Here is a 14,719-nt window from a genome sequence, read left to right as displayed (position 1 = left end):
TTGCATCTTTCTTCTAAACTTTGACTCAATAAGGTCAAACTTTTATATAATTCCCTTTCAATCATCTAAAGGGTCTTAGATAATTTCTGACCTTTAGTTAAATTGAAAAAATTGAGTTTGCTATGTATTAGTTAATTACATTTGCATTATCTCCAATTGCTGATCACAAGAAAATGGAGTTCTGTATTTTGCTCCACTACAAATTAAGAAAATATAATTCTAACATAAGTAGTGAGAGGTATCTTCCCCTATTTCAGATATAAATGAAGGTTAAGAAATTTTCTTTTTAACTTATGGCTTCCACCAAAAAGACCTCTCTCTAACTCATTTTCTGATGCAGTATTTCTAAAGTACAGCAGCTATAACCCTGAATCCCTAAGGTTCAGATGTGTCTTTGCTCATCTCGACACTGTGCCCATACACTTCAAACCTGTAAAAGGTAATTTATTCAGGGGATGGAAAATATATCATCTGTGATCTAAAGTTGGTCATAAGAATCACCACTGTGGGCATTGGTCAAATGATTGCCTAAACTTCCATTAAGACTCTGTCTTCCCAGAGAAAGAGCAAGATGGCAGAGGTGCAGGAGACCTGGATTTCTTCTGGTCCCAGGAATTCAGCTGCATAGGGATCAAACCATTCTGAACACCTACGAACTCAACAGGAGATTGAAGAAAAGAATAGCAACAACTCTCTGAACAGAAAAGCGACCACTTTCTGGAAGGTAGGACATGAGGAGAAGTGAATCCAAGGCGATAAAGATAGACAGCGGGAGAGGGGGCCTCCGCCGGCCATTTCTGGCAAGTGATAGAGCAGCAGAGCACAAAATCGGAACTTTTAGAAGTCTGCTCCGCTGAGGGACGTCGCTTCAGTGGCTAAGTGGGGGGTGGGACCCTCGCTGGGACAGTGTGGTCTCAGGACCCTCGGGATCACAGAAAGACCGGGAGTGCCTGAGTGCAGCAGAGCTCCCAGGTATCAGAGCAGGGAAGCAGCTGCAGAGACAGAGCCAAGGCGTGGGCTCTCAGCTCGGAGTTGCCATAAACCGTGATCCGTGGCACAGTCAGGCCAGTGCTCCTCAAGCAGGGACCCAACAAGCAGAGATCCAGGGAGACTCCCCTTCCTCCCCTGGGAGGAGTGGCGCGGGAGCACACCACAGGGATCTGCTGGGTTTGGAGACTCCACATGGGGTCATGTGCCAGAGATAGAAATGCTCGGTCACAGGCCGGGTGAGCACGGAGTGCGGCCGGAGACCAGGGAGACAGGAGTGACTGACTGCTTTTCTCTGGGGGTTCACTGAGGAGCGGGGGCCCAAGTCCTTGGCTCCTCCTGGGCAGAGATTGGGAGGCCACCATTTTCATTCTCGGCCTCCAAAGCTGTACAGAAAGCTTGCAGGGAACAAAAGCTCCCATGAGCAAACCCGAGCACATTACTTAGCCTGGACTGGGCAAGGGCAGGCAATTCTGCCTCCGGCAAAGACATCTGGGAACCACGGCAACAGGCCCCTCCCCCAGAAGATCAGCAAGAACAGCCAGCCAAGACCAAGTTTACCAATCAATGAGAACGGCAGAACTCCAGCGCTAGGGGAATACTGAACATAGAATCCATGGCTTTTTTACCATGATTCCTTAGTCTTTCAAAGTTAATTTTTTTTAACTTTTTTTTTGAATTTTTCTTTTTCCCTTTTTCAACCATCTTATCAATCCCTTTTTTAAAAATCTTTTTTATTTTTCATTTTTAGAGTCATATTCTATCCCTTCATTGTAGTTAACCATATTTTTGGTATATATATAAGTTATTCTCTCTTTAAAATTTTGAGATACAGTTTCTTCTAACAGACCAAAATATACCCTAAATCTCTAGTGTATGGCTTTGTTCTAGTCTCCTGCCCGATCACATTCTCTTCTCCCCTTTATTTTAATATAAATTTCCCTTCTTTCTTTTTTCAACTAACTTCTTATCTTATCAATTCCTTTTATAAAATCTTTTATAATTTTCATCTTTACAGTCATATTCTATCCCTTCATCTTATTTACCCTTATTTTTGTACATATATAAGTTTTTTCTTTCTTTAAAATTTTGGGAAGCACTTTCTTCTAAGAGACCAAAATACACCCAAAATCTAGTGTGTGGCACTGATCTGTTCACCAGCCTAGTCATAGTTGATCATATTCTTTTTTTTCTTCTTCTTTTTCTTTTTTCTTTCTTTCCCTTTCTTTCCCCCTGGTTTCAGGTCTCTTCTGATTTGTTTAGTGTATATTTTTCTGGGGTCGTTGTTACTCGGTTAGCATTTTGTTCTCTCATTCATCTATTCCCCGGACAAAATGACAAGACAGAAAAAATCACCTCAAAAAAAAGAAAAAGAGGCAGCACTAACTGCCAGAGACCTAATCAATATGGACATTAGTAAGATGTTGGAACTAGAGTTCAGAATGATGATTATAAAGATACTAGTTGGGCTTGAAAAAGACATGGAAGATACTAGAGAAACCTTTTCCGGAGAAATAGAAGAGCTAAAATCTAACTAAGTTGAAATCAAAAAGGTTACTAATGAGGTGCAATCAAAACTGGAGGCTCTAACTGCTAGGATAAATGAGGGAGAAGAGAGAAATAGTGATATAGAAGACCAAATGATGGAGAATAAAGAAGATGAGAAAAAGAGAGATAAACAACTACTGGACCATGAGGACAGAATTCGAGAGGTAAGTGATACCATAAGACAAAACAATATTAGAATAATTGGGATCCCAGAAGAAGAAGAAAGAGAAAGAGGGACAGAAGATATATTGGAGCAAATTATAGCAGAGAATTTCCCTAATTTGGGGAAGGAAACAGGCATCAAAATCCAGGAGGCACAGAGAACCCCGCTCAAAATCAATAAAAATAGGTCAACACCCCGACATCTAATAGTAAAACTTACGAATCTCAGAGACAAAGAGGAAATCCTGAAAGCAGCTCGGGAGAAGAGGTCTGTAACCTACAACAGTAGAAATATTAAACTGGCAACAGACCTATCCATAGAGACCTGACAGGACAGAAAGGACTGGCATGATATATTCAGAGCACTAAATGAGAAAAATATGCAGCCAAGAATACTATATCCAGCTAAGCTGTCATTGAAAATAGATGAGAGATAAAAAGCTTCCAGGACAAACAAAAACTAAAAGAATTTGCAAACACAAAACCAGCCCTACAAGAAATATTGAAAGGGGTCCCCTAAGCAAGGATAGAGCCTAAAAGTAACATAGACCAGAAAGGAACAGAGACAATATACAGTAACAGTCACCTTACAGGCAATACAATGGCACTAAATTCATATCTTTCAATAGTCACCCTGAATGAAAATGGGCTAAATGCCCCAATCAAACGACACAGGGTATGAGATTGGATAAAAAAACAAGACCCATTGATATGCTGTCTGCAAGAGACTCATTTTACACCCAAAGACACCTCCAGATTGAAAGTGAGGGGGTGGAAGACCATTTACCATGCAAAAGAAAGCTGAGGTGGCAAACTTTATATCAGACAAATTAGATTTTAAACCAAAGACTATAATAAGAGATGAGGAAGGGCACTATATCATACCTAAAGGGTCTATCCAACAAGAAGATCTAACAGTTGTAAATATCTATGCCCCTAACATGGGAGCAGCCAATTATATAAGCCAGTTAATAACAAAAGCAAAGAAACGCATCAATAACAGTACAATAATAGTGGGGACTTTAACACCGTCCTCACTGAAATGGACAGGTCATCTAAGCAAAATATCAATGAGGAAATAAAGACTTTAAATGACACACTGGACCAAGTGGACTTCACAGATGTATTCAGAACATTCCATCCCAAAGCAACAGAATACACATTCTTCTCTAGTGCCCATGGAACATTCTCCAGAATCGATCACATCATAGGTCACAAATCAGGTCTCAACCGGTACCAAGAGATTGGGATCATTCCCTGCATATTTTCAAACCACAATGCTTTGAAACTAGAACTCAATCACAAGAGGAAAGTTGGAAAGAACTCAAATACATGGAGGCTAAAGAGCATCCTACCAAAGAATGAATGGGTCAACCGGAAAATTAAAGAATAAAAAAAAGCATGGAAAACAATGAAAATGAAAACACAACTGTTCAAAATCTTTCGGATGCAGAAAAGGCAGTCCTAAGAGGACAGTATATAGCAATACAAGCCTTTCTTAAGAAACAAGAAAGGTCTCAAATACACAACCTAACCCTCCACCTAAAGGAGCTGGAGAAAGAACAGCAAATAAAGCCTAAACCCAGCAGGAGAAGAGAAATAGTAACGATCAGAGCAGAAATCAATGAAATAGAAACCAAAAGAACAGTAGAACAGATCAATGAAACTAGGATGTGGTTCTTTGAAAGAATTAATAAGATTGATAAACCTCTGGCCAGGCTTTCAAAAAGAAAAGAGAAAGGACCCAAATAAATAAAATCATGAATGAAAGAGGAGAGATCACAACCAACACCAAAGAAATGTAAACAATTATAAGAACATATTATGAGCAACTATATGCCAATAAGTTAGATAATCTGGAAGAAATGGATGCATTCCTAGAGATATATAAACTACCAAAGCTGAACCAGGAAGAAATAGGAAACCTGAACAGACCCATAACCACTAAGGAAATTGAAGCAGTAATGAAAAATCTCCCAAATAACAAGAGCCCAGTACCAGATGGTTTCCCAGGGGATTTCTACCAAACATTTAAAGAAGAATTAATACCTATTCTTCTGAAACTGTTCCAAAAATTAGAAATGGAAGGAAAACTTCCAAATTCATTTTATGAGGCCAGCATTACCTTGATCCCCAAATCAGATAAAGACCCCATCAAAAAGAATAATTACAGACCATTAGCCCTGATGAACATGGATGCAAAAATTCTCACCAAAATACTAGCCAATAGGATCCAACAGTACATTAAAAGGATTATTCACCATGACCAAGTGGGATTTCTTCCTGGGCTGCAAGTTTGGTTCAACATCCGCAAATCAATCAATGTGATACAATACATTAATAAAAGAAAGAACAAGAACCATATGATCCTCTCAATAGATGCAGAAAAAGCATTTGACAAACTACAGCATTCTTTCTTGATTAAAGCTCCTTAGATTGTAGGGACAGAGGGAACATACTGCAATATCATAAAAACCATCTATGAAAAACCCACAGTGAATATCATTCTCAATGGGGAAAAACTGAGAGCTTCCCCCTAAGGTCAGGAATGTGGCAAGGATGTCCACTATCACCACTGCTATTCAACAGAGTACTAGAAGTCCTAGCCACAGACATCAGACAACAAAATAAATAACAGGCATCTGAATTGGCAAAGAAGAAGTCAAACTCTCATTCTTTGCAGATGATATGATACTTTATGTGGAAAACCCAAAAGACTCCACCCCAAAACTGATAGAGCTCATACAGGAATTCAGTAAAGTGGCAGAATATAAAATCAATGCACAGAAATCAGTGGCATTCCTATAAACCAACAACAAGACAGAAGAAAGAGAAATTAAGGAGTCGATCCTATTTACAATTGCACCCAAAACCATAAGATACCTAGGAATAAATCTAACCAAAGAGGCAAAGAATCTGTACTCAGAAAACTATAAAATACTCATGAAAGAAATTGAGGAGACACAAAGAAATAGAAAAACGTTCCATGCTCATGGATTAGAAGAACAGATATTGTGAATATGTCAATGCTACCTAGAGCAATCTACACGTTTAATGCAATCCCTATCAAAATACCATCCACTTTTTTCAAAGAAATGGAACAAATAATCCTAAAATTTGTATGGAACCAGAAAAGATGCTGAATAGCCAGGGGAATGTTGAAAAAGAAAAGCAAAGCCTGTGGCATCACAATTCCAGACTTCAAGCTCTATTACAAAGCTGTCATCATCAAGACAGTATGGTCCTGGCACAAAAACAGACACATAGATCATTGGAACAGAATAGGGAGCCCAGAAATGGACCCTCAACCCTATGGTCAACTAACCTTCGACAGAGAAGGAAAGAATGTTCAATGGAAAAAAGACAGTCTCTTCAACAAATGGTATTGGGAAAATTGGACAGCCACGTGCAGAAGAATGAAACTGGACCATTTACTTACACCACACACAAAAATAGACTCAAAATGGCTGAAAGACCTCAATGTGAGACGGGATTCCATCAAAATCCTAAAGGAGAACACAGGCAGCAACCTCTTCGACCTCAGCCGCAGCAACTATTTCCTATTAACATGGCCAAAGGCAAGGGAAGCAAGGGCAAAAATGAACTATTGGGACTTCATCAAATTAATAAGCTTTTGCACAGCAAAGGAAACAGTCAACAAAACCAAAAGACAACGGACAGAACGGGAGAAGATATTTGCAAATGACATATCAGATAAAGGGCTAGTATCCAAAATCTATCAAGAACTTATCAAACTCAACACCCAAAGAACAAATAATCCAATCAAGAAATGGGCAGAAGACATGAACAGACATTTTTCTAAAGAAGACATCCAAATGGCCAACGGACACATGAAAAAGTGTTCAACATCGCTTGGCATCAGGGAAATCCAAATCAAAACCTGAATGAGATACCACCTCACACCAGTCAGAATGGCTAAAATTAACAGGTCTGGAAATGACAGATGTTGTCAGGGATGTGGAGAAAGGGGAACCCTCCTACACTGTTGATGGGAGTGCAAGGTGGTGCAGCCTCTTTGGAAAACAGTGTGGAGGTTCCTCAAAAAGTTGAAAATAGAGCTACTGTACAACCCAGCAATTGCACTATTGGGTATTTATCCCAAAGATACAAATGTAGTGCTCCGAAGGGGTACATGCACCTCAATCTTTATAGCAGCAATGTCCGTAATAGCCAAACTATGGAAAGAGCCAAGATGTCCATCAACAGATGAATGGATAAAGAAGATGTGGTATATATATATACCACAGAATATATGCAGCCATCAAAAAAAAAAACAAAAACAAAAACCACAAAATCTTGCCATTTGCAACGATGTAGGTGGAACTAGAGGGTATTATGCTAAGTACAATAAGTCAATCAGATAAAGACATGTATCACATGATCTCACTGATATGAGGAATTCTTAATCTCAGGAAATAAACTGAGGGTTGCTGGAGTGGTGAGGGGTAGGAGGGACGGGGTAGCTGAGTGATGGACACTGGGGAGGGTATGTGCTATGGTGAGCGCTGTGAATTGTGTAACACTGATGAATGACAGACTTGTACCTCTGAAACAAATAATACATTATATGTTTAAAAAAAAGATAGTAGGAAGGGAAAAATGAAGAAGGGGAAATCAGAGGGGGAGTTGAACCATGAGAGTCTATGTACTCTGAGAAACAAACTGAGGGTTCTAGAGGGGAGGAGGGTGGAGGGATGGGTTAGCCTGGTGATGGGTATTAAAGAGGGCACATATTGAATGGAGCACTGGGTGTTATATGCAAACAATGAATCATGGAACACTACATCAAAAACTAATGATGTAATGTATGGTGATTAACATAACACAATAAAATAAAATTTAAAAAAAAGACTCTCTTCCCTTCTTCCCTCATATTATTTCATATTAATTAACTAAATAGCGTTCTACAAAAATGTACAAGTTATACTCACAGCACTAAGGAGATCTTTCTGAATCCACGATAGCCGAAATTACTGCCATTTAGTATCTATATAGTTGTCATACCACTGCTCAATCCATTAATTATACTGAGTTTTGTATGAATTTTAGAATGTAATTTAATTTATTAGGTGTTCAGACTATCATATGTAAAGTATATATAATAACATGTGCTTTTTATATTTGTTCTAAGGATAAATTTTTAAACTGCTTCTAAAACTACTATTCTGAACTTCAAGCTCTATTACAAAGCTATAGTCATCAAGACAGTATGGTACTGGCACAAAAATAAACATGTAGATCAATGGAACAGAACAGAAAACCCAGAAATGAACCCACAACTATATGGCCAACTAATCTTTGACACAACAGGAAAGCATATCCAAGGGGAAAGAAAAAAAACAAAAAACAAAAAACAAAAAACAGTCTCTTCAGCAAATGGTTTTGGGAAAACTGGACAGCAACATGCAGAAGAATGAAACTGGACCACTTACTTACACCATACACAAAAATATATTCAAAATAGATGAAAGAACTAAATGTGAGACAAGAAACCAACAAAATCTTAGAGGAGAACACAGGCAGCAACCTCTTTGACCTCGGCCATAGCAACTTCTTACTAGACACATGTCTGGAGGCAAGGGAAACAAAAGCAAAAATGAACAATTGGGACTTCATCAATATAAAAAGCTTCTGCACAGTGAAGGAAACAATCAATAAAACTAGAAGGCAATCTTTGGAATGGGAGAAGATATTTGGAAATAACATATCTGATGAAAGGTTAGTATCCAAAATCTATAAAGAACTTATCAGATTCAACAACCACAAAACAAATAATCCAATTAAGAAATGGGCAGAAGACATGAATAGACATTTCTCCAAAGAAGATATCAGATGGCTAACAGACACATGAAAAATGTTCAGTATCACTCATCATCAGGGAAATATAAATCAAAACCTGGAAGAGATACTACCTCACACCTGTCAGAATGGTTAATATTAACAACACAAGAAGAAACAATAGATGTTAGTGAGGATGTGGAGAAAGAGGAACGCTCTTACACTGTTGGTAGGAATGCAAACTGGTGCAGCCACTCTGGAAAACAGTATGGAAGGTCCTCAAACAGTTAAAAAATCACACTACTGAGTATTTACCCAAAGAATATAAAAATACTGATTCGAAGGGGTGCATGCACCCCAATGTTTATAGCAGCATAATCAACAGTAGCCAAAATATGAAAAGAGCCCAAGCATCCATAGACTGATGAATGGATAAAGAAAATGTAGTGTGTGTGTGTGTGTATGTATATACACAATGTATATGTATATGCATACATATACATATATATGTATATACATATATATGTATACACACAATGGAATATTACTCGGCCATCAAAAAAGAATGAAATCTTGCCATTTGCAACACCATGGATGGAGCTAGAGTGTATTATGCTAAGCAAAACAAGTCAGTCAGAGAAAGACAAATACCATATGATTTCATTTATATGTGGGATTTAAGAAACAAAACAGATGAACATAGGGGAAGGGGAAAAAGAGAGGGAGGCAAACCATAAGAGACTCTTAACTGCAGAGAACAAACTAAGGGTGGCTGGAGGGGAGGTTGGTGGGGGGGATGGGCTATATGGGTGATGGGCATTAAGGAAGGCACTTGTGATGAGCAATAGGTGTTATATGTAAGTGATAAATCACTAAATTCTACTCCAGAATCCAGTATTACACTATATGCTAATTAACTAGAATTCAAATAAAAACTGCAGCATCAAAAATACATACATACAGGGGCGCCTGGGTGGCTCAGTTGGTTAAGCGACTGCCTTCAGCTCAGGTCATGATCCCGGAGTCCTGGGATCAAGTCCCACATCGGGCTCCCGGCTCAGCGGGGAGCCTGCTTCTCCCTCTGACCCTATCCCCTCTCATGCTGTTTCTCTCTCTCTCTCAAATAAATAAATAAAATCTTAGAGAAAAAAAAAAATACATACATACATACTACATACATACATACATACATACCACTATGAAAATTATCTTTTTTCTTTGGGTTGGTTGTGCTTCTGCTCCTCAACATCTGAACTCTTTCTTCCATTTCTAGGGACTGAGATTTGGGGAGGGACAAACCCTTTCCGAAACAAAAAAACAAAAATATCCAGACACTTGCCTTATTGAATGATAGGAATAGAGCATGGGTAATTAACATAGTCTTGATCCATCAGATGGTGCTTTCCTGGATAGGTAACCTTACCTAAAAAAAAAAAAAAAAAAAAAAAAGTGAATGTTTTAGAATTCACCATGGCAGAAGCAATGCCTATCTTTTCACAATGATGCCCATCATCCAATTTTGGTGCCAGGAGCTTTTCAATGGTGCCGTCTATTGATCAGTAGAATCCATGCCAAAGCCTGTGTTCCTTGGTAGTGATTTTGCCCATATAGTTGTCCTTGTCTTTTGCCTATCACAGTAAGTTATTTTTATGTTCAAGTAAATCAGAATCAGTGTCCACTGTTTGCCAAAAGAACCCTGACAGCAAAGACAGGATTGTCCTCCTCAATCTTACCAAAATCCATCCCTTAAAGCCCAACTATTTCGTAAAGCCTTTTCTAACCACTTCCTCTTAAAACTGTACACTTAGAGCCCCTAAATGCCTTCAGCATTCAGTTGTGAAACACTGTTTTATAACTGTAGGTGGAAAATCTTTATGGCAAATCTAATATAAGTCAAGACTTCGAAAGACTGGTAAGATTTGACAACTAGATAACATAATCAGGGACCAATGGAATAAGATCATGTATTAGAAGAAGGGTTGTCCAAAGAACTCATCTTTTTATATAAAGAGATTTATTATAAGGAATTGGTTCACACAAGTATGGAGGCAGAGTAGTCCCAAGATCTCAGTCAACAAGCTGGAGACCTGGAAGAGCCGATATGTAGTTCCAGTCTGAGTACCAAGGCCTAAGAATAAGAAGAACTGAGGAGAAAGATGGAGTGTGAAGGTCAGAAAAGACTCAGCTCAAACAGTCTGGCAGGAGGAACCCCCCCCTTATTCACTGAAATGTCAGCTCTTTGTTCTAATAAAGCCTTCAAATGGCTAGAACGAGGCCTACCCACATTGGGGAAGACAATCTGCTTTTCTCAGGCTACTGATTCAAGTGTTAATCTCATCCAAAAATGCCCTTGCAGGCACACCCAAAATAACGTTGACCAAGATTCTGGGCCCCCTGTGGCACGGTCAAGTTGACACATAAAATTAATCACCACAGGCCAAGCCTGTCAAAAGTGCAGGATCTGTTCTGGGAACAGTTAGCCTGTGGTGTGTCTGAGAAGAATAGCAGTGGGGAGCTCCTGTCTAGGCTGAGAGATGAGTACCAGGGTCAGTGCTGGGAAAGGGGATTTTTGTGTTTCGTTTTTTCTTTGTTCTTAAAATACTAGGTCAAAAAGATGAGTAAAATAGCATCCTATAGAAGGATACCAAAAGCCAAATTTGTAGCAACTTCGTGTCACAGTGTAAGAGTGGGAGAAAAGAAAAACAAGAAGTCATAAACAAGGCAAAACTGAAATAGAGATGCAAATAAGACCATGTGTGTCTGCGTATATGTTTTATTCTCTGTGTGTCTATTTTTATCATACTTTAGATTCACATGAAATAAAATAGCTTAACCATTCACAAATATAACTCATAACACAATAAATATGGCTCAAAAATACAATCAAAAGAAAGGCAAAATTGCCTAATTATGAGGTTAATGTAATCACTGCTTTGAGTTTGAATATCTTGCTAAGTAGGGAATCCAAGTTCTGAATGCTTCTTACTTTGAAAAAGGGGTTCTCTGCTTTTTTTCCTGTTTGCCCTGCTGTTCACTCTAAATCTCTTCTTTCCCCCAACTCTCTTCTCCCTAGAAGACAAAAACTTCAGCCTGAAGAAGAGAGGAAGAAAGGAAGCCAATTGCCAATTGCATTATGTCCAAATTTGCATTATTCCCAAGTGTGTTTGCACAGCAGGATATTCCTATCCTAAATAAATACTTCACACACACACACACACACACACACACAAGCACATGTGCACACAATGTGTTTATTTAAAAATAGGAAAAATATTTATTTTTGTCATTTATACTCAAAGATATTTAAATCTTTAACTGAATTCAAAAATCACCACTCACTCTTTCCTTTTTTAAAATGAAAGGATACTGACACAAATGAAGTTTTTCTTAAAACCGGTCATTTGAAAGTTGTCATGGTTCAATCACTTCTGGAGAAAATGTTTTAGCAATTACTTTGGTCAATATGCATTGGAATGATCAGAGACTTCATTGTATTTAAAAGAAGCCATAGTGAATAGAGTATTACAGATGATCAACATTCAGGAAATATTCACAGAATTATTTTAAAGTGAATGCAAGGTTTCTACCGTAATATTTCCAAGCAGCCTTCATAGCTTCATGGCAAGAATTACAAGTGCACGTACAATCCATGTGGAATATAGTAGTTTAACAGTTGCAGTTATTATCAGAGATTCCCTCTTTGAGAAGCAGTAAAATACGGTGGTTAGGTGCTGTAGATCCTAGACCAAGACTGAATACTGATCTTAATCTCTTGGCCTCAATATCCTTACCTATAAAATGTGGATAAAAACAGTACCTGTCCTGAGGGAGATTGCAAGTTTTAGAGGATAGAGATATACTCATATATCTGAGGGTATATAATCTTTATTTATTTTTCTTCTTTTTCTTTAAATTATAAATTTATGACCAAATCCTTATTGCTAAACTTCTATACATACCCTTAATATTTTCTTACAATAGAATCCAATTTCTGTAACTGTCACAGTTTATATTTCTGCTAGGAGAACATAATAGATGAACTTCTAATGAAAGTATGTCATCTCTTCAGAGGTCTGTCCAACAGAACTTTCAGTGATAATGGAAATGTTCTGCCCTGGACAAGCCAGGAGCCACTAACCACATGTGGCTACTAAGCACTTTAAAATGTGTGACTAGGAGGGGGAGATGAACCATGAGAGACAATGGACTCTGAGAAACAAACTGAGGGTTCTAGAGGGGGGATGGGTTAGCCTGGTGATGGGTATTAAAGAGGGCACGTATTGCATGGAGCACTGGGTGTTATACGTAAACAATGACTCATGGAACACTACATCAAAACCTAATGATGTAATGTATGGTGATTAACATAACATAATAATAAAAAAAATAAAATATAAAAAAATAAAATGAATGTGTGACTGAGGAACTGCATTTTTAAGCTTATTTCATCTTACTTTTATTTGGAATTTAGCCACACGTGGCTGTGCCTACCACACCACATTGGGCAGTAAAGCTTGAGAGAATTATTTAAAAAGGAAAAATGTTAAGGGAAAACACTATGTAGGGTAGCTAAATTATTTAGATATTGATTAGCTGTTCTGTAGAAAACTTCACAAAGAATGGACTATGTCAGGCTTAAAACCAATAGTCGGCAGTTCTATTCATTTTTGTGACATTTTGTATACTAAATATTTTCTAAAAATGCTGGGAGGAAAACGATTAGGAATTAGTATAGCTTAACTACTTTAAAAAACCCAAAATGTTATATAATAGCCTCAAGATATTGATTTTTTCCAAGATAGGTATCCAAAGATTTTTTTTTAACTGGTTTTATAAATAACGCAGAAACTCCTGTGATAGAAATTATGCATTACTGGAGACTCCTTTCAATCTACATATACAATTACTTCCTAACTGCTTTCTGTTTTGATATCTAAAAGAAAATATTTCCTTATACCATGGCTATTATAATTCAGAAACTAGGCAAAAGCTAACTAAGAAAACCTAGTGGATATTAGGTAACTGGAAGGTTAATATAATTCCATCACTAAATAGCTCTTGATGTGCAATAATAATATTTTACTTCTATCACCTAGTGGACAATTAAGGTTAACAATATTTGAGACAATTATTGTAAATGAAGGTGACTATATAGAAATGTAGGTTTCTTTTTGATATTTTATAAGAGAAACTTTCTCTAATACAGGAATGAAAGACCCAGGATCTATGGACTGCGATATATTTATATACAGTCTACAAATAAAGGCTTAATTTTACCCATGATTAATTTTAACATGGTATAGACCTGAGAATGCTATAGTACTTCTTTCTTTCCTACCTAGTTTTTACTGTTGATTAGAGTAAATAACTAGTAGGAAACAAATATGTCATCTTAAAAGCAAATGTTGGTAAGTTATTAAATTTTTTTACCTTGTTTCAGTGAACAGAGCATTTAATAGTTTGCGTGCATAATTTTTCAGAGTTTTTTCACTGACTTGGCCTTAGCCACAATAACATTCTTTCTTCACCTTTACACTTTTTTATACCTTTTCACTTTTTCACCTTTTTACACCTTTAATAGTACTCACTTTCCCACTATTCACACAACCTATCAAACTACAGAATGCCAACTGAAAACAATCATGAAGAATAAGAGAGGCTAAACAACAAAAAATTTAATTTAACAAATTAAAAAAATACGGGGCGCCTGGGTGGCTCAGTCGTTAAGTGTAGGGCTCAGGTCATGATCCCAGGGTCCTGGGATCAAGCCCCTCATGGGGCTCCCTGCTCAGCGAGAAGCCTGCTTCTCCCTCTCCCACTCCCCCATCTTGTGTTCCCTCTCTCACTGTGTCTCTCTCTGTCAAAATAAATAAATAAATAATCTTAAAAAAATTTAAAAAGACTAAAAGAGGCTATCTATAAAGAAATAAAAATTTCAGTGATATAGCACACCTCAACAAAAATGGAAGCCGAAGGAGAGTTACATATTCAAAGTGCTGAAAATGAATGACTGCTCTTTAATTTTATATATATACTTAAAACATTTTTAAAGAATGAGAATTAATTAAAATATTTTCAGGTTGAAAATAAAAGATAATATTTTTCACCTAAAACAGTTTCTCATTACTGGAATTTGAAAAGGTCATCTTGGTAGTTTAAAAGTTGGACCCAGAAATAAAAATAGAGTTTCCAGAATACATTATTCCCAAGCAACATGAAAAAT

The sequence above is a fragment of the Mirounga angustirostris genome, unplaced genomic scaffold, assembly GCF_029215605.1.
Source record: "Mirounga angustirostris isolate CCGP_5_RB_7025 unplaced genomic scaffold, mMirAng1.0.hap1 SCAF_2, whole genome shotgun sequence".
NCBI classification, from domain to species: domain Eukaryota; kingdom Metazoa; phylum Chordata; class Mammalia; order Carnivora; family Phocidae; genus Mirounga; species Mirounga angustirostris.
The sequence above is the reverse complement of the archived record's forward strand: the minus strand, read 5'-3'. Positions refer to the sequence as shown.